The sequence below is a fragment of the Schistocerca piceifrons genome, chromosome 5 (genome assembly GCF_021461385.2).
Source record: "Schistocerca piceifrons isolate TAMUIC-IGC-003096 chromosome 5, iqSchPice1.1, whole genome shotgun sequence".
Classification (NCBI taxonomy): domain Eukaryota; kingdom Metazoa; phylum Arthropoda; class Insecta; order Orthoptera; family Acrididae; genus Schistocerca; species Schistocerca piceifrons.
In genome coordinates, this window is record NC_060142.1 from 653,320,351 (window position 1) to 653,326,743 (window position 6,393).

Genomic DNA, 6,393 nt, shown 5'->3' on the forward strand with positions numbered 1-6,393 from the left:
ATCGGTACCATATTTCTCTAACACACAAATTACACAGCTATCTAAACTTTTTTTTATTACATCAGTGACAGATGTTTACGCAGTTACACAGTTGGATAACTTCACACTTATGAAATTGTATTTTGTCTGTACTTTGTGAAATGCTCATATTTTTTTGGAACCATTGTGATACTATGAGAGCTTTGAATGATATATTTGGTAAGGGAGCATGATTTTAAAGTACGTTTGAGGCAGATGACATTATTGAAATGAGCAGAGAATATTTTTTTAGGGTTTGAAATTATTGCAGAAAGCTACGACGTTTTTGAGATTTGACTGAGGTGTTATGATGTTATTATTACGACGACGATGTGTATTATGTTGTTGAGGAATGTTTATTATGCTACGTATTTCTCATGATGAAATATTGAAGAAGTGTCGACGAATATGTATATGTATAATGAGGTAAGGAATAATGAGTAGTGTTTAGGGACTCTGATTTGTGGAAAAGGTTGTTGGAAACCAAGAATCGTACTTTAAGAGTTATGAAATGTGCGTAAATGCGTGACTGTATCACAATGCTGATGAATATTTCATTTGGACACATATATTTATAGGATTTTCTTTCTACAGATGTGCAACGCTAATTCTTGACCTGTGAAATATTTTTATGTGAGACTGTCACGGTAGCAGAAACTGCTGTCGTAAATATTTCCGTAAGAAAGTTGGGTGACCACCTGCACGTAATGTGTCGTGGGCACCCACCTGGGCGACAGCCGCCCGAAAAAAAAAGCCATTAGCCTTTCAGAAGCATGGGTAGAAAAAAAGAAAGGGGAGGCCATTGTCCTCGCTATTGACATTTCCTTGTTGAAAGCATACTGTGGAGGTCGTAATTTATGATATTTACTGAAATGCCTAATGAAACGATGAGAAACATTTCACGGCTATTGTCTTGCTAGTTGAGAAAAATGCCATATGGCTTGCTTTATGTATTTATTTACACATTTTGTTTAATATTAAGTTTCTAGCTGCACTGCAGCATTGGTTAAAATAAAATTTAATGTATGTACTAATATAGTTATTTTATGCCTACAGATCCAGTCAATAAGAAATTTATGATCTACTTCCAAGAAAACGAGGGCATATAAATATACATTTCCTTTCACAGGAATTGCATAAATAATTTCTTTACGATTTGGTAACTTATCTGCTAGTGTAAGTTCATGTGATGCATCACTCTAGTGTTAAGATGTGACATAGGTATTAGACATGGCCATTTTAGTGTAATATTTTTTCTGCTTGAGCTATGTCATGTTTAGGTATAAGTTGCTGCTGTTTGCCAGGCATAGTGTTATTGAATTTGACTTTGTATTATTCTGGTAAGCCAGTTTTACTAATGATTTATTTTTATTGTTTGCTGCACATTGCCTTAAATTAGTTGTAATATTACAATTGCTTTGCTAATCTCTTAACGCTGCTTGCTTTGCAAATCTGCGTTTTTTTTTCATTGCTGTTTATATTAATTGTTTTATGTGATGCTGCATTGCCTCGTCCCTTGGTATATATATATCTGAGCTCAGTAGATTTAAGTTAGCTTAAGAGGGGGTAGCCTCTAAGAGAATGAGTTGCGATGAATTGGAAGAAATGCATTGAGAAGTTATACGAAAAAAAGTACAGAAAACAGGTTTAGGTAGGGTTTTCTTGGAAATAAATGTTGAGGTACGAAATGTGTGAACATATAAATACAGAAAGCATGCTTAGATAGAATTTTTTTGGTGGAAACAAAGGATGAAATAAGAGGAAAGATATATGAAGTTTTGAGTTGGACTGCAGTACCAAATGTTACACTGAAAACGAACCCTGTCCTTTCCTATTGGTGTTATCCCACTATATGTTTGTGTACCCTTGTGTATTTGTTTTCTTCCTGTCTCTGTGTAGTTTCATAAGATTTTTTTCTTCTTCTAATACTAAGCTACATTCACTATGATGAGGAATACTGTTATCCTCAAATATAATTGGCATTAATAATACGTTATTTACCTTGTAAATATGCTTAGACATTATTTATTCTGTTTTGTTTTAATGCTCATGTGTAAAGTTGATGTTCCAAAAGTTATTCTGATCTTTTGTGTATCTACTTATCTCATAATTCCTGTAACACAGATGTATTTGTTTATTTCTATTCTTTTGTAAAGCCTGTATTTCTACAATTGTTCTCTATATTGCTATGTTCTTTAATGATGTATTTTGTACCTTTGTAATTGTATTCTTATGTTATAAAATTGTAATTGTCACCAGTTCATGATATTATTAACTTGTTAGTTACATTTCACTGCACACATTTCTGTTGGTCATAGTATATGGACAATATGTGAGAAGTTGGGACTGTTAGTGTTTGCACGTGTGTTACTAATTCAGCAAGGGACTGGATAACAGCATTGCTGATTCTAAGGACAATTAGAAAAAAAAACTTTCTGAGTGCACTAGTGCTGGTTTATGGACTTGCTATATTCTCTGCAAGACTCTTCGATGGTGATTGTGCACCTGCACAGTCGCAACAGATGGCTGCTGGCTGTCTCTACATGGACTACAGTGGGTCTGCATCTTTGATGATCCATCAATACCATTATTTCTACAAGGACTGCAGTGGATCTGCACCTCTGGTGGCCAACCAATACCGTAATCTCTACCAGGACTACAGTGGGCCTACTCTGTGATGACCTGCCTACCAATATTCTTGAAAACTTCGAATGACTCTGCTGTGGGTTTGCTCTGTTGTGACCCATTACTTGTCTGCATGTCGAGAGTCAGCACTGTCTTTACGTTGGAAGGACAACACTAATTCTTCAAGACTGCATGGAAATCCACTACTTCCCTGTGCATTTTCTTTTACTGCTCAGACTTTGAGAAAAACACTGCAATTTTACTGTGATGGACGATTAGGACTGTCTTTATGGACTGTGAGAAAATTTTAGCTTTTGACCAACATTGTATCAATAAGTGTGTGCATTTGATTTCTTTGTTATTGTAATTATAAAAATTTTTTCAAATCTGTATTGGCCACTGCCCAATCCAATTTGTAAAATTTTTTGTGGGGAGCATGGGGGCTATGTAAGTAGGCTGTTTAGGTTTTTTTATTGGTAACGCCACCTCTGTATGAAAATCACTGGCTGTGCTGTGTGCAGTCTGCGGCTGCTTTGCATTGTTGTAATACTCGCCATTGTAGTGTTGGGCAGCGGCAGCTGGATGTGAACAGCGCATAGCGTTACGCAGTTGGAGGTGAGCCGCCAGCAGTGGTGGATGTGGGGAGAGAGATGGCGGAGTTTTGAAATTTGTCATGAACTGCTATATTTATATATGATGATATCAAGGTAAATACATTGTTTGTTCTCTATTAATATCTTTCATTTGCTAACTATCCCTACCAGTAGTTAGTGCCTTCCATAGTTTGAATCTTTTATTTAGCTGGCAGTAGTGGCGCTCGCTTTATTGCAGTAGCTTGAGCAGCGAAGATTTTTGTGAGGTAAGTGATTTGTGAAAGGTATAGCTTAATGTTAGTCAGGGCCATTCTTTTGTAGGGAATTTTGAAAGTCAGATTGCGTTGCGCTAACAAAATATTGTATGTCAGTTTAAGCACAGTCATGTATAATTGTTAAAAGGGGACGTTTCAACTTCAGTGAGTACATATCACTCTTTACCTGTTACCTGAACATGCGTTACCAATGACTTATTACTGTTCATGTGATGGGCAAGTAAATGAGACATCGCTGAGAAATCTCTCAAAAATACAAATTTAAAACATCTGAATTGTTTCACTTTATGATTCTAACATTTGCATCACCAGTTTTTTTCAACAGTAAAACGCAACAACCTCAGAAATTAATCTACGCTGCAACACAATATCAAATTAGGACTGTCGTTTTACCATAGTACGGAAACAACGTCTCTAATGGCCCTTAAGGTCTCTGCCATCACCTGTCAGATAAATTCACGTAAACTGTGGTAAGGGACACAGCTTAACATTGTTTACATGCCTGAACAATACTTTACAGTTGTTAGACTAGTAAACACTTCTGAAGCGTATTTGCTTTCAGGAACTGATTCAGGATATTTATTTGAGATGCAGTTATCCACATCATCCTCGGATTTGTACAAATCTCCTTTGAAAAGCATATTCAGGGCACTAAGACTGTACATTTTACTATTACTGGCAGGCATGTTGTAGGGAAGCAGCCTACTCACGCCATATAGAATTCGTATGCGTTCCATTGTGTGCCAGCATAGTCCACTGTAACTAGCTATGACGTCACAAATGTTGCGCAATACCTTAAAAGTAAAGTAAATAATCTGAAAAACTAATAGCATGTCAGGAGTGATGCTAAAATAATAATGTTTTAAGTTTCAGTTTAATAACTTTAACAGATTTAGAAATTTGGAAATTTTACGTAAAAAATCATCAGCGCAACAGGAAGGGGCTAGAAACTTCAAAATTTATATTCGGATTTCTTTTTCATTGTAATTAAATGGAAACAGCATGCTGGATCTCACAAAGTAATATTTTGGTTGAAATTCATGATTTTCTGTTTTTGTGTCCTAAACGTTCGGAAGCAAGATAGATTAAGTAAGTGATTAGATGAAGCTAGGATGTTTAGATTTAGGTTGAATGGAGATACGCTATAATAACAAAGATGTGAGACGTTTCAAAAAGGTATCTATAAAACTATAGCTGTAGCGTCTCTCCAAAGGGCAAATTCAGAGCTCATATATTGCATGCAGTAAATCTAAAATAATTCTCTCGCCAAAAGTAATTAACCTAGCCACGCTAGAATTTTATTATAGATACTTACCTGTATGCTGATTGCACAACTAAATCTAGAGCTTCATTGGCCTTCAACGAATGAAGCAATTAATTATTTAGTAAATTAAAGTGGTGTTGTGTTAGCCCCAGCAACTAGTCAGTAAGGCAAATGTTGTTGGCTGCGCCTTCGGCGGTCCGCACCGCGGCTATATAAATAAGAGCATGCAAGCTAGAGTAACGCCCCAGTTTTCTAGATTCGTATCAGTGCGCACTCCATGTTGGAAGCTGCGTGGCGTTTGGGCAGTTGCAAGGAACAGCTTTGGATGCCATTTTACGTGAATCGGTATGCATGTAACAATGAGTTCGCATTGGGGTAAAGTGTTAATTGCAGAATGATTTCAGTGATTTATTCTCAGCTTGTGTATGTCATATTTTAACGTGGCGCCACAGGACAGAGATTCTACCATTACTAGTGTGGCATTTGATGAGTATTAACATCAAATTTTGGCGAGCGTTCACTTTGAACATTTACATCGATAACGATTATTGAACAGTTTCGTTATCTAGAGATAATAGAATCCGCACAATAGACTCTGAACAGCTCTGATAGTACAATAGCTGATAATGGTAGTCATTTGTCTGGAATTTTACGCTTTATCGTTTTCAGAACATAGTGAAAATTGTTATAGTTAACTGCATTATCTATGAATCCCAGATATCATCATAAATCCTCAGAGTAAAGAACTTCAATAATCAATGACTTAAATTCTCCATAATAGTGGGCACAGTGAACTCTAATTACAGACATCACGTATTTGCTAATCAGTTTCCGGTTGAAACTTCCTGGTAGATTAAAACTGTGTGCCAGACCGAGACTCGAACTCGGGAGGTTTGGAAGGTAGGAGACAAAGTACTGGCAGAAGTAAAGCTGTGAGGACGGGTCGTGAGTCGTGCTTGGGTAGCTCAAATGGTAGAGCACTTTCCCGCGAAAGGCAAAGGTCCCGATTTCGAGTCTCGGTCGGTGCACACAGTTTTAATATGCCAGGAAGTTTCATATCAGCGCACACTCCGCAGCAGAGTTAAAATCTCATTCTGGAAACATCCCCCAGGCTGTGGCTAAGCCATGTCTCCGCAATATCCTTTCTTTCAGGAGTGCTAGATCTGCAAGGTTCGCAGGAGAGCTTCTGTAAAGTTTGGAAGGTAGGAGACGAGATACTGGCAGAAGTAAAGCTGTGGGGACCGGGCGTGAGTCGTGCTTCGGTAGCTTAGATGGTAGAGCACTTGCCCGCGAAAGGCAAAGGTCCCGAGTTCGAGTCTCGGTCGGTGCACACAGTTTTAATCTGCCAGGAAGTTTCATATCAGCGCACACTCCGCTGCAGAGTGAAAATCTCTGCACTTTCTGGTTGCCAGCAATGTAGTTAGAGACCCTGTGTTGAGAACGGCAATAATATAATAACAATAATTCTTAGTTTCCACTCGCCGGCCCCCAATGTGTTTAGCACTTGCCACTGTTTACACGCAGACATCCTGACAAAAGTTGCCATTAATCAGAATCTCACATTAGAGACAGGACAGCCATTCTTGGTTTATCGTGAAACCATTAACTGATATCTAAA

The 6,393-nt window shown here is 37.7% G+C and overlaps 1 non-coding gene across 1 annotated transcript; it reads left to right on the forward strand.

The window, feature by feature from the left end:
* Nucleotides 1–6,031: 6,031 nt before the first annotated feature.
* On the forward strand, nucleotides 6,032–6,105 carry Trnas-cga. The gene has a single exon. It is a non-coding gene; the product is annotated as a tRNA-Ser (tRNA).
* The last annotated feature ends 288 nt before the right edge of the window (nucleotides 6,106–6,393 follow it).